The 13,648-nt window shown below is 39.3% G+C and overlaps 1 pseudogene; it reads left to right on the top strand.

Annotated features, from left to right (window-relative positions):
• The first annotated feature begins 1,111 nt into the window (after positions 1-1,111).
• Positions 1,112-5,407, top strand: LOC145465936 (uncharacterized; annotated as a pseudogene).
• Positions 5,408-13,648: the final 8,241 nt, after the last annotated feature.

Raw genomic sequence — 13,648 nt, 5'->3', positions numbered from 1 at the left:
AGTCATAAACCGTTCGACGACAAACCTCGCGGAACTACCTCTGCCTAATGCAAAATCATGGCTATTTAGAGATGATTTCCCCTCCTTGGCCTCAAAACAGGCCGAATTGTCAAGGGGTCTCACAAAAAATTTGGCACAGACTACAGGGAAATCCTTTTCTAGATGAAGTAATAGTCCCAGTCTCAAAGCAGACATCGAGGAGACACCTTTAACAAGCATCAATCCACTGGGTATTCCAACCCTTCTAAATCTCAGTCAAATTACTAAGGGCCTCGTTCAAGAAACAGGCTTTTTCGTCCCCCTGCCCAGAAGGGACGTCAGCCAGACTCCCAGAGTGCATAGTGTCTTGGAGAACCCTAACATGGGACCCGCAGATTCTCCCAATTGTTTCAGTTTACAATATAAGTTTCTCAAAACTCCTTTTCATAAGTCTCCACCATTTATCCAAACATCGGGTCAGGAGGCATTCCTAATATCCCAGGAAGCGAAGAGTTATTGCAAAAAGGGGCCATACATAAGACCCCTTTTACCAGAGACAGTTTTTAACAGCCGCCTGGTTCTTGTATTCAGAAAGGGAGGATCTTTGCCTCCGGTGATACGTTCTTTAAACAAGTTCATTGTAAACGAGCATTTCCAGATGGAAAACCTCAGTTACCTAAAGACGTTGCTTATACCAGAGATTTTATACAAACATATACAGATTTTAAAGATGCTTACCTTTCTGTGCCTGTTCACGAGTCTTGCCGAAAGTTCCTTCGCTTCCTTTGGAAGGGAACATGTTACCAGTTCAAAGCTCTTCCATTCGGCCCCCAGAATTTGTACGAAAGTTCTAAAACCTGTTGCGGCATTCCTGAGGAGGAAGACCATTCGAGTCCTTATTTACCTGGACGACTTTCTTCTTTTGGCTGCCGCAATGGAGATAGCTGTGAAAAATACTCAGCTGGTAGTGACTCTCCTTCAGTCCCTAGGTTTTGAAATAAACCTCAAGAAATCATTGCTGATTCCAACACAAGTGATAACCTTCCCGGGTTTCCAAATCGACTCAATGTGCATGATGATATCACTACCGGCAGAAAAGGCCAACAAAAAATTAGACTGTTGTCGTCGGCTACTCGTTGTTCAAAGTATCAAATTGCGAAACCTAGCAAGTTTAATAGGCCTGTTAGAGTCCTCGAGACCAGCCATTTGGCGAGCTCCACTACACTTTGTCACTTGCAGTCAGATCTGATAAGAGGCCTACAAATGAACCAGGAGTCTTACGACGCTTTGATTGCCCTCTCACCGAGTGCCAAAGTAGAATGTGCTTAGTGGTTGAAACACACCCTCAATGCAAATGGCAATCCCGTGCACCTTCCTTCGCCGGATATGATCACAACTGACGCATCCAAGAAAGGTTGGAGTGCAAAAGGATGGTCACAAAAGAGTCTCTCCAATAAATCAATTATCTAGAGGTAAAGGTGTCCTTGTTTTGGCCTTACCGAAAAACCTGTCTCAAAGGTAAGTCTCACGTAACCGTATCTTTCTGGCTAGACAACACTACCGCCATCGCTTACATCAACAGCAACAAAGGGGGTACACGTTCCCCCATGCCAACTTATGACTCTGATCTTAGAGATGTGGGATTGGTGTCAGGAAAGAGACATCCTTTTGATAGCTTCTCACATCCCAGGAAGAGACAACGTCTCAGCGGACAAGGAGTCCAAAGAATTGAAGGACATGAGCAAGTGGAAGTTGGTCTCAACAATCATTCAGCCTTTTCTGCTGAATTGTCAGACGGATCTGCTTGCGAGTCGTCTAACCAACCAACTCCCGGATTACATCAGTTGGAGACCCGACCCTGGAGCCACCTATACAAAGCCTTTACGATAAACTGGGCTCCTCTACAGGGCTATGCGCCCCCCCCCCCCCACCCCCACCCAACTTCAATCTGATATTCAAAACCCTGACGAAGGTAACAAGCGACCAAACGGAACTAATTCTCGTTGCCCCAGTTTGGCAAGCCCAGCCCTGGTGGCTGATTCTGCTGAGACTTCTATATCTCAGCCAGTGTTGCTACCGAACGGTCCAACCCTCTTAACAGACCCGACCGACCTGAACCGAGTTCATCCAATGTATCCTCGCCTTCACTTGGCCGTGTCTCACATCTCTACTAACGTTTCCAAGCTGAGGGCATTCCAACAAACGTTGCCGATCTACTCATTGCAGCTACTCGTACCTCCACCTCGTCGTATCACTAGATTTTCACTAATTTTCTTAAAAGAACTCTTTAACGAAGGCTTAGCATACCGATCACTTACCGTCCTTCGTTCTGCTATTTCGTCAACTCATCCAAAGATAGACGATTTTTTCAATGGGTCAGCATCCTTGCGTTACTAGGTTCCTTAAAGGAGCTCCCAATAAACGTCCTCCAAAGCCCAGGTATTCCCATACTTGGAATGCTGATGTTATGATTAAATACATGATTTATTTGGGGAAAAACAGCACCCTATCACGTAAAACTATCTCAATGAAGTTAGTCACCCTGTTTGCATTAACCTGTCCTGAACGGATTTCCGCCTTTGCTTCCCTGGATCTCAGACATTGCAGCGTCCTTCCAGAAGGAGTGTTTTCTCAAACTCACCGTCCCTAGAAAAACTGGCAGTGCAGATAAACCAGCGGAAGCATTTTTTGCCCACTTTGACCAAGACAAGAAGCTCTGTCCCATAGATTGTCTTAGACAATATCTAAAATCATCCAGGAACGTTCGACCCGTTATCCCGTCTTATCCTCGCGATAAGTTGTTTATTTCATTTAAACGCCCTCACAAACCGGTCACTTCTACATCGTTGGGGCGTTAGCTACGAACCTTTATGAGTGCAGCAGGAATAGACAGTCACGTTTTTAAAGCTCACTCTATGCGTGGTGCATCTACGACAGCAGCTGTCAATGTATTTGTCCCGCTGTCGACTATCATGTCAATGACAGACTGCTCTTCTGCTTCAATTTTCAGAACATTTTACTATAAACCCTTGTTTACTTCAGACTTTGCTACTGGGTTCTTATCCTCAAAGTAGATCTACTTGTAAACTCAGCTATTCTCCTGTTGAGTTTTGATTTATATATATAATATATATACATAATTTAAATGTTTTGTTATGTGGAACCATGGCTGTTTTATTGCTCTTAGTAGCAGCGTTAAAGACTACCATTTGTTATCTCATATATTTCGAACGGAGTCTGTGAAATATAATGAGAATTATACTAGGGCCGCGAAGCGGCCTGAAGTTATAATTCAAATTATATGAACAGATGAAGTGAGAAATATATGAGCTTTCCACCCTTCTTCCCTCCCTCCTATGGAGTCTCTCTTTTGCCTGTCTATTCCATGGCGTCAAAAGCCACCGAAGCATCATGGGACCACGAGATCTAGGTCCCAGGGCCTTGTAGGTATACCCAGGCCCCTTTTATTGTTTCTTTAGGAGGGTTCGCCCTTCTGATGGCGTTAAAAAGTGGTTTGAAGCACTAACTGGGAAATTCCTACCTTTTGTTATCTCATATATTTCTCACTTCATCTGTTCATATAATTTGAATTATAACTTCAGGCCGCTTCGCGGCCCTAGTATAATTCTCATTTCACATTATGATCGGACATGATGTCCGAACATTTCATCAACACCAAGTTATAGTTCATCCATAAAATTTGGTTAGATACATTGTTAAAAGGCTCGAAATTGCGACCAGTACGCTCACCAATGCGGTTAAAACTTCATTTTTTGCGGCCAAAAATTTTGGTTTAGTCGACAGCCCAAAATACATCTGCATTCACAGTGCATGCTATCTTAATGGCGACTACGTTTCTCTGTGTTGACGATCAATAACGGTTATTTTCTGAGACATTAAGTCCTTCCAGAACTACATCGTGAAAGATATTTGCCTCTATAACATTCAACATAAGAAAAGAAAGCAATCTATCTTGTTGCTTTGCTGTAATGGTTCCAGACATTGAAAAACTTGCAAATGGCTGAACGTGTTTGAAATCGCCCTATAATGCATTGCAAACCCTTGAGCATTGAGTACGTCATGTATGCCTACCGACTGTGTCTCTTGTAATGCATGAATTCTTCACTGACATTACATTAGCTACGTACACAAAATTAGCGGCCAAAAAAGTCTTGGAAATTTTTTCTTTACAGATTTTATGCATTGAGTTCTTTTCTGAATAAAATTTCTACTTGATTTTTATCACTTAGTCGCCAAATGGCCACTCAATAATTTTTTTTTTATTTTGGGCCCTTGACTCTGACAGTTTGAGTCATGTTTGGACCCCAGAGTCAACTTTGGTCAGAAGCCCATCACTAGGAGCCTGCAACTCCTATACTAAGCCTATGTCGCGGTATTTTTACAGACCGGTCTATTTTAAGGCTTCTTTTCCCAGGAAAAAAGGTCATTTCCGGTCTATATGAGCGCACATCGGTAAGGAAAAAAATGGCGGCCTCAGGTGGATATGTCGACCTAATCTTCCTGTGAAATTATAAAGTCCGTGCCAGGAGCCATAATCGGGGACGGAGACCGTAAGCGCGCGCCATTTCTAGTATTGGGGTTGTCCCCATGATATGGGACAATAATTCTATTTTTAGAACAAATTGCGCCATCGCCTGCGGCGCACGCGCGTACATGCTGCGAGGATTTTTGCGGATGTCGCGCGGGGGAAATGGCGTCCGACATTCCCGAAATTTTTCATGTTTTTGGCCCACAACTCAACGCGCTTACGTCTGTTGGAATTTTGCTTAAGTATTTTCGTCCTAAGCTGCTCCAGTTTGAGTGAAGTAAGACAGTGTCGAATTTAGGTATGTTCCGCTTTAAGCTTAGATATATATCGCTGTCCAAGTTGTGTTCCGACGGATGCTTCTTTTACATGAACTGTACATTACTCCACTTTAAATTTCACATATGTTGAAGATTAACAGCTTTTCCATTACACAGCAAAAAAACTAGCTGGATATACTTAAATATAGGAGAGCTGCAGGAATTCATGGTTTCCTACTCCTCTTGCCACACGCTTGCGAGAAATTTGCCAGTCTATCGCGACTGAAAAGGAAAACAAAATAATTGCTAGTTTGAGTTTCACCTGAATTGAAAGCAACGCTTGATGTTTTATCAAGGCCCAATAACTTTACGTCCGTAGATACTGCTCAGTTTTATTCGTATAAAAATTCACTAAATTCTCTGTTGTCGATGAATGAGAGCGCCCACCGATGCGTGTTTTGTACAGTCAGTAAACATGACAAATTGTACTTCCACCGCACTTTCGTGTGAAAGGGTACATCGAACTCAAACAATAACTCTATAGTTTTTGAATATGTTTAAGATTGATAAATGTTTGAGAACATATTAAAAGCTAGGCTGAAAATATGGGAATAAAGCAGAAATAATCAGCAAAGTTACGATGACGCTTTCTTTACTCAACTTCGAATAACGATTTCGATTTTGTTGATTGAGTTATCAAAACTCCTTGTCTATTTTCATTTTCGCAGTATAAAACTTCACTATGTTTATGTTGAAGAAACATACATGATGTTAGTAGCCTTTTTTGCGTTCGTGAAATTTGTTGCAGCATCTCAGCACATAAGATAACGAAAGAAATCTTTGTCAAGATTTGTTGACAATTGAAAACACCGACTCGGACTTGAAAGTGCACGAGCTGCACTATGCAAATGAGCTAATTGTACGCTTCATACTTTCCTTTCAAAAACTTTTGCAAACTCACCAAACAAGCAGAAACAATAAGAAACCATCAAAACAGGTTTTGGTTATGATTAACCATTGTCTGAGAAACTCACAAATTAACTCGATACCAGAGTAGAGAGTTTTCTTGCTATATTCTTAAGTGAGAGCAAACGCAGAAACATACGCGTAAACTTACAACTAGCGCGAGCAGATCTTATTATTCATTCCCAGCGGGAGATTGACGTCTTGTTTTCGACCCTGAAAAACCCACCTTTTCCGTTAGCTCAGAGCATAAAACTACATATAAGCCCCCTGGTTCGTATTCCCTGCCTTATATTCCCTGCCATCGCTGTGAAAAATTACGCAACATAATCTCTCAAGGTCTCTCAACTCTCACCATTTGATCAGGCAACGTGACAACATCCACGCGAGAGCCCCCGACATGTGCGTGGATCTGCGCGGATATATGACGTCAGGATGGCGCAATTTGTTCTAAAAATAGAAAAATTGTCCCATATCATAGGTGCGCGCGGATCCCAAGACTTACGGTCTCCGTCCCCGATTATGGCTCCTGATATTATTTATCATTCAAACTAAAGATCCTAAACACTTAAGATTATTTTTTAAAAGAGTCAGTCTTACTATTCATATTTTCAATAGCAAATTTTCACCTCTGTTATTATTTCTGTTTTATTTTGTTTCAAACCTTAATTACACTTAGAAATATAGTTAATTAACGATTGCGACATTGTAGTATGTTACTTGAATTTGACAGCTGAAATAAACAAACATTTGCAATCAATAAATGTGTCTTGCTTTATTTGCGAGAGAAAGAGACAAAAAAATCTGCGCTTTTGAAAGGGGCCTGGAAACTAGTCAGAATGTAGGCTATCTCTTTTACTATTTTTTGAATATGTAAGGTTGTCGACGCCGAGAAAATTTCTGCAAAATTAAACGCGGTCTAGTATAAAGTCATAATAAATACTACCTTTTGCTGGGAGAAATCTGCTGCTACCGCACAGATTTTTTCCGCCAAAAGACTTGGTTTATATTTGACTCAATGCTAGACTCCATTCAAAATCACAGCCTTTTTTCCCGCCAAAAGACTTATTTTTTTCGCTCGAAAAGTTCTCTTCAAAAGCGCAGTTATTTTTGCCGCCAAAAGACTTCGTTTATTTTTGACTCAATACAAGACTCCAATCAAAATCTCGGCCTTTTTTCCCGCCAAAACTTCCCTTTAAATGTACCGTTATTTTTCCCGCCAAAAGACTTCTTTCAAAGTCTCGGCCTTTTATCACGCGAAAAGACTTATTTTCTTCTTCGCTCTAAAAGCTCATTTAAAGGGAATTAAAAGCTAGCGCAGTTATCAGTTTCTCGCCAAAAGACTGCTTAAACTCTAACTTTATTGACTCAACATCTAACGCGGATGGAACTTCATTCGCCGAAGGTTGCTTTGTTGTCTGTACAGCTTCTTTGCCGCACGATTAACTTCTTTCGTCCTGCAATGTAAATGAAGAACTCCATAAGAATCATCGACATTGTTCAAAAATTCAGCGGTGAAAAATTACTAACAACATTACGTTATTTTAGTTTACATCGATTAAATTTATTCTCAAATATAAATTAGTTTTTGCTGCAAAAGAGTATCCATATCGCCTATTGTAACGATGAGGTTTTTAATTCGTAAAGCTGTTTCGCCGGGAAGCGAACGCAACCCCCACGAGGAATTTTTGCTCAAAAATATTCAAGTTAATTTAGAGACTTTTGCGCATTTTATACGAGTCGTAAGTTTACCTTTTCATACAACACAACACAACACAACACAACACAACACAACACAACACAACACAACACAACACAACACAACACAACACAACACAACACAACACAACACAACACAACTGAACATTATGCACTCTAAAACAACCCAATGTACGTATGTAACTGTCACACTCCCCTCCAAACCGGACTAAATATCACAAACCGGCAACATACACGTCACTCTTTATTTTTCAATTACCAAAGTCCTTGTGTTTATACATACTTTGTGTTTCTCACATACCAATTACCTTTACAACAAGAAATTTGATTGGCTGTTCATAGTAGGTCCAATCTGATTGGTGTGACATACATACATCTCTCACTAACTCACTCACTCACTCACTCACGACATGATTGGCTTAAAATAATCGTGTCACTTTTTCATCCAATCAGAAGTAAAACCAAAAGTGATCGAAAGGCACACGTTTTCCCGCGCTTTATGTTAGCAACTTGTAACTGCTTCGAGTTTTGATTGTTTCACTGTTATCGTCTGTGTCCTTTGTGATTGGCTAGAGTGATTACTTTGGTTTTGGTTATCCCGCGGATACTCAATTGAAAAACATAGGCACGCAAGGCGTGCAAGAGTTAATTTTTTGTGAAGTGTCGGAGATAGGAGCATTCATGGATTTGTTTACAGTAATGATTTGGTTAATTTGACAAGTTTTGTTTGGTTGCGATGTACAGCAAGAAAGAAACTGGGAATTTATGATGTCCCTCCAAATCGGTCTGGTAAGATAGCTAAATAGTAAGCTATAATATGTTTCACTGAACAAACTACAGTAATCTGACATCTCTCCAGATTAATGTAGATACCATTTTATTTTCTAACAGGCAATTTGATTCGTTCTTTAATACAACCCGCACTGTGATTGATGTGACAAGCGCACATGCATAACTCTCTCACTCACCGATCACATAACCCTTTCAACTCCCAAGAGGAGTTTTTGCTCAACAATACTCCACTTAATTAAGAGACTTTTTCGCATTTTATACGAGTCGTAAGTTTACCCTTTTTACACAACACAACACAACTTCACCGAAAATAGAAAGAATGAGAAAAAACTTCTCTGACACGTTGAAAGTCTGATTTAATTAAATCAGTGTTTCAGTCAGAAAATTTTACTTGAGGGCCAAAGTGGCCCCTGAAGATCTTTTTTAGGGGCCAATTTTTGAGTTATTTTTTTGTAAAAAAAAATACCTCTTAGTCGGCGCGTCGGGTATGTTATGGACGGGTCAATGGGTGAGTGAGTGAGTGAGTGAGTGAGTGAGTGAGTGAGTGAGTGAGTGAGAGATGTATGTATGTCACACCAATCAGATTGGATCTACTATGAACAGCCAATCAAATTTCTTGTTGTAAAGGTAAATGGTACGTGAGAAACACAAGGTAAGTGTAAACACAAGGACTTTGGTAATTGAAAAATAAAGAGTGACGTGTATGTTGTCGGTTTGTGATTTTTAGTCCGGTTTGGAGGAGAGTGTGACGGTTACATACGTACATTGGGCTGTTTTAGAGTGCATAATTTTCAGTGAAATGGTGGCTAGTTATGAACGAGATGAGTCTTGAGTTTTGAAGCAGTTCATAGTAGTAGGCAAATGGCACGAGATATTTTTATTTTTAATTACAAAGGGTAACTTGATACTTTTGTTTTTCACAAGGAGTTAATTCAATTAGAGGTCACGAATCGTCGCTTTTAGTTCTTAGGACATGTTTTAGAGGAGACGAGACTATTCAGATTTGAAGCAGCTCTAACGTTTACAATAGTAAGTGCAGGTAACGATTGTTTTGTTCTTATTGCATGCAAATATGACGAGATATTTTTATTTTTTAGTTACAATGGGTAATTTGACACTCTTGTTTTTCACAAGGTAGTAAATTCAATTAGAGCTGACGAATCGTCGCCACTTGTTCCCACGAGATGTTTGCTATTTTTAGTTACAAATGGTAACTCGACACTTTTGTTTTTCATATGGGAGTAAATTCAATTAGAGCTTACAAGTTATCGGCTATTGTTCCCAGGATATTAAACAAAAAAGAAGCTTTCCTTTCTAGAGTGTTTTTACGTCTCTGCAGTAGCAGTTTAATATTTTTATTTGATGAGCATTTTATGACATTCTTTTCAGTCCGATATTTTTAAAGGTAAAAAGTATGAAAACTGTTCAAATGTTCTTTGAAGACTGTGTGGCACCAAGTTAAAGTGCAATTTAATTAAATCAGACTTTCAACGTGTCAGAGAGGTCTTTTTCTCTTTCTTTAAATTTTCGGTGAAGTAGTGTTGTTGCGTTGTGTTGTGTAAAAAGAGTAAACTTACTACTCGTATAAAATGCGAAAAGTTCTCTTAACTTGAGTATTTTTGAGCAAAAATTCCTCTTGGGGGCTGGAAGGGCTCCCGAGGGGGTACTCCCAGAAAAATTGGTTGGGGGTGTGCGGCCCGCTTCCCAAAACCTTTACCCTATTTATGACCAAAATCTGCGATATTCCTTACCCTATTTATGACCTGACCAAAAATTCGAAACCCTATTTACGACCTGACCCTCAAATCAAAACCCTGTTTCAGAACTGCGTTATAATTAGCTCCCTAGTTCAAACCAATGTTAAATTACCGTAAACGTATAAATTTGTGAAGGGCTTTTGTTGATTTTCTTTTCGATAATGATGAAAAAGTGGCTTCTCCTTAAAGCATACCCATATCAAGGCTAGAGTGCAAAAACCGTACCCTATTTATGACCAAAATGGCCAAAATCAGCTAAAATCGATACCCTATTTATGACCAAAACGGCTGAAAAACCATACCCTTCGGGGCCGCACAGACCTATATAGCCCATATAAGGGAGTTCCCCCCCCCCGGGGGGAAGGGCTACGTGATCGGTGAGTGAGGGAGTCATGCATGTGCGCGTGTCAGACCAATCACAGTGTGGGTTGTATCAAAGAACGAATAAAATTGCCTGTTAGAAAATAAGATGGTATCTACATTAATCTGGAGACGTGTCAGATTACTGTAGTTTGTTCAGTCAAACATTTTATGGCTTACTATTTAGTTATCTTACCATTACCGATGTAACATCTTATGTACATCATAAACTCCCAGTTTCTTTCTTGCTGTACATCGCAACCAAAAAAACTTGTCAAATCAACCAAATCATTACTGTAAACAGTTCCATGAATGTGCCTATCTCCGAGACTTATAGTTCACAAAAAAAATAACTCTTGCACGCCTTGCGTGCCTATGTTTTAGGAAAGGGGCCAATAAATTGAAAGCTACAGAATGAAAAAATGCATCGGGTACCAAGGAAAATTAAGCAGTTTATTAGGATCTATGATAAAATTTATGGTAAGTGCTTTTTGAAGTGTTTCTACTCAATAAAATTTCTTTTGAAACAGATACTAGTGTGAAGGATCCGTGCATTACAAGAGAACAATCCTTAGGCAAACATGACGTAGTCAATGATCAAGGGTTTGCAATGCATTATAGGGCGATTTCAAACACGATCAGCCATTTGGAAGTTTTCCGATATGAGAGAATCAATACAGCAAAGCAAAAGCACGGATTGACTTTTCTTACGCTGAATGTTTTACAAGTAAAGATCTTTCAATATGATTTTCTAGATGGTCATAATGTGTGACAAAATAACCGTTATTGATCGTCAACACAGAGAAATGTAGTCTCCATTATGCCGTATTATGGCGACTAAACCAGAATTCTTGGTCGCCAATAATGAAATGTTAGTTACATTGGCGACCGTATCGATCACAATTTCGAGCCCCGGATGACTTTTAAAATATTATGCCTGTGTTAAGTCTGCAGTCTTGTAAATGGAAAGGACCAAATTGGCCCTTTTTTTCGTTTTTCTGGGAGCCATCTCTGATTGTAACGCGGGATTCCCGCAATGGCACGCTCTGGCAGAAACACTGACAAATTGCACTTTAACTTGGTGCCACGCAGTCTTCGAAGAACATTTGAACAGTTTTCATAATTTTTACCTTTAAAAATATCGGACTGAAATGAATGTCATCAAATAAAACTATTAAACTGCTACTGCAGAGACGTAAAAACCGTCCAGAAATGAAAGCTTCTTTTTTGTTTAATATCCTGGAAACAATAGCCAATAACTTGTCAGCTCTATTTGAATTTACTCCCATATAAAAAACCAAAAGTATTAAGTTACCATTTGTAACTAAAGATAGCAAACATCTCGTGGGAAAGAGTGATGACGATTCGTCACCTCTAATTGAATTTACTCCCATGTGAAAAACAAGAGTGTCAAATTACACTTTGTAACTAAAAATGAAAATATCTTGTTATATTTGCATGCAACAAGAGCAAAACAATCGTTACCTACACTTATTATTGTAAATGTTAGAACTGTTTCAAATCTAAATAGTCTCGTCTCCACTAAAACATGTCGTAAGAACTAGCAGCGATGATTCGTGACCTCTAATTGAATTTACTCCTTGTGAAAAACAAAAGTATCAAGTTACCTTTGTAACTAAAAATGAAAATATCTCGTTACATTTGCATACTACTAACTCACGAACTGTTTCAAACCTCAAGGCTCATCTCGTTCATAACTAAAATCCTCAGCCTAACCCACAGAAATTGTCGAAGTGAACCCAATATATGAATACTTCCTCCTCTTTTATAGAGGAATAAATATGGCCGTTCTGAACTCTATCGGGATCAAATCTTCTCACATACCATTTACTTTTACAACAAGAAATTTGATTGGCGGTTTATAGTAGATCCAATCTGATTGGTGTGACATACATACATCTCTCACTCACTCATTCATCCATTGACCTGTCCATAACATACCCAACGCGCCGACTAAGAGGTATTTTTTTTGACAAAAAAATAACTCAAAAACAAGTGTTAAGTTACCATTTGTAACTAAAAATAGCAATATCTTGTTCTGTTTGTTCAAACATTTCATGAGAACAAGTGGTGATGATTTGTCAGCTCTAATTGAATTTACTCCTTGTGAAAAAACAAAAGTATCAAGTTACCCTTTGTAACTAAAAATAAAAATATCTTGTGCCATTTGCATACTACTAACTCATGAACTGCTTCAAAACTCAAGACTCATCTCGTTCATAACTAGCCACCATTACACTGAACATTATGCACTCTAAAACAACCCAATGTATGTATCTAACTGTCACACTCCGCTCCAAACCGGACTAAAAACCACAAACCGGCAACATACACGTCAGTCTTTATTTTTCAGTTACCGAAGTCCTTGTGTTTAATACAATGAAACGCCCAAGACTTCATATACCTCACTAAAGTTATCATGAACGAAAACAATTTCCTTTTTCTCCTACTGCAATTCGTGCTGGCTATAGCTATTAATGTGAAAAAGCGAAAACCCTGATAACATTGAAGAGAAAAGATTTAGTTTCATTTCAAACGTATCTTCTCATTCCAGTGGTAAACAAGAAGCATTATAATTGTAAAATCGTCACAGAGTAATATCTTTTTGGTCTGTTGACCAAATTAATTGTAGTCTCCTCGCTTTTCACAGTGAAACTTGTCAATGGATGCTGATATTGACTACACGCCCGGATCACTTACTACGAACTCTGCAGCAATATTTAGGTTTCAATACAACATGCAAACGATTTGAACCTGGTCGCAACCTCATCAAATTCCAAGTAGTGCATTCCGCTTCCCTAAAATACAATTGTTCTTATCATTCAAATCTTAAACCTAGTAGCAGAGCGGCTAAGACTCATTTAATTGAAAATTTTATCTAATGGGAAAAGCTCACCCTTCATTGCGTGCTCGTAGTTATATGCCAAACGCTATGTTTCTTTGACTGATTATCCCATTGCAAATGTTTATCAAACCCGCCCACAAAATCCTCGCCTCAGAAGATCTCCAAATAAGCCCAATACATGAATAATTCCTCCTCTTTTATAGAAGAATAAATATGGCCGTTCTGAACTGTATCAGGATCAAATCTCCTCACATACTATTTACCTTCACAACAAGAAATTTGATTGGCTGTTTATAGCAGATCCAATCTGATTGGTGTGATATACATACATCTCTCACTCACTCACTCACTCACTCACTCACTCACTCACCCATTGACCCGTAACATGCCCAACGCGCCGACTAAG

Source organism: Orbicella franksi, chromosome 13 (genome assembly GCF_964199315.1).
Source record: "Orbicella franksi chromosome 13, jaOrbFran1.1, whole genome shotgun sequence".
Classification (NCBI taxonomy): domain Eukaryota; kingdom Metazoa; phylum Cnidaria; class Anthozoa; order Scleractinia; family Merulinidae; genus Orbicella; species Orbicella franksi.
The sequence above is the reverse complement of the archived record's forward strand: the minus strand, read 5'-3'. Positions and strand labels throughout refer to the sequence as shown.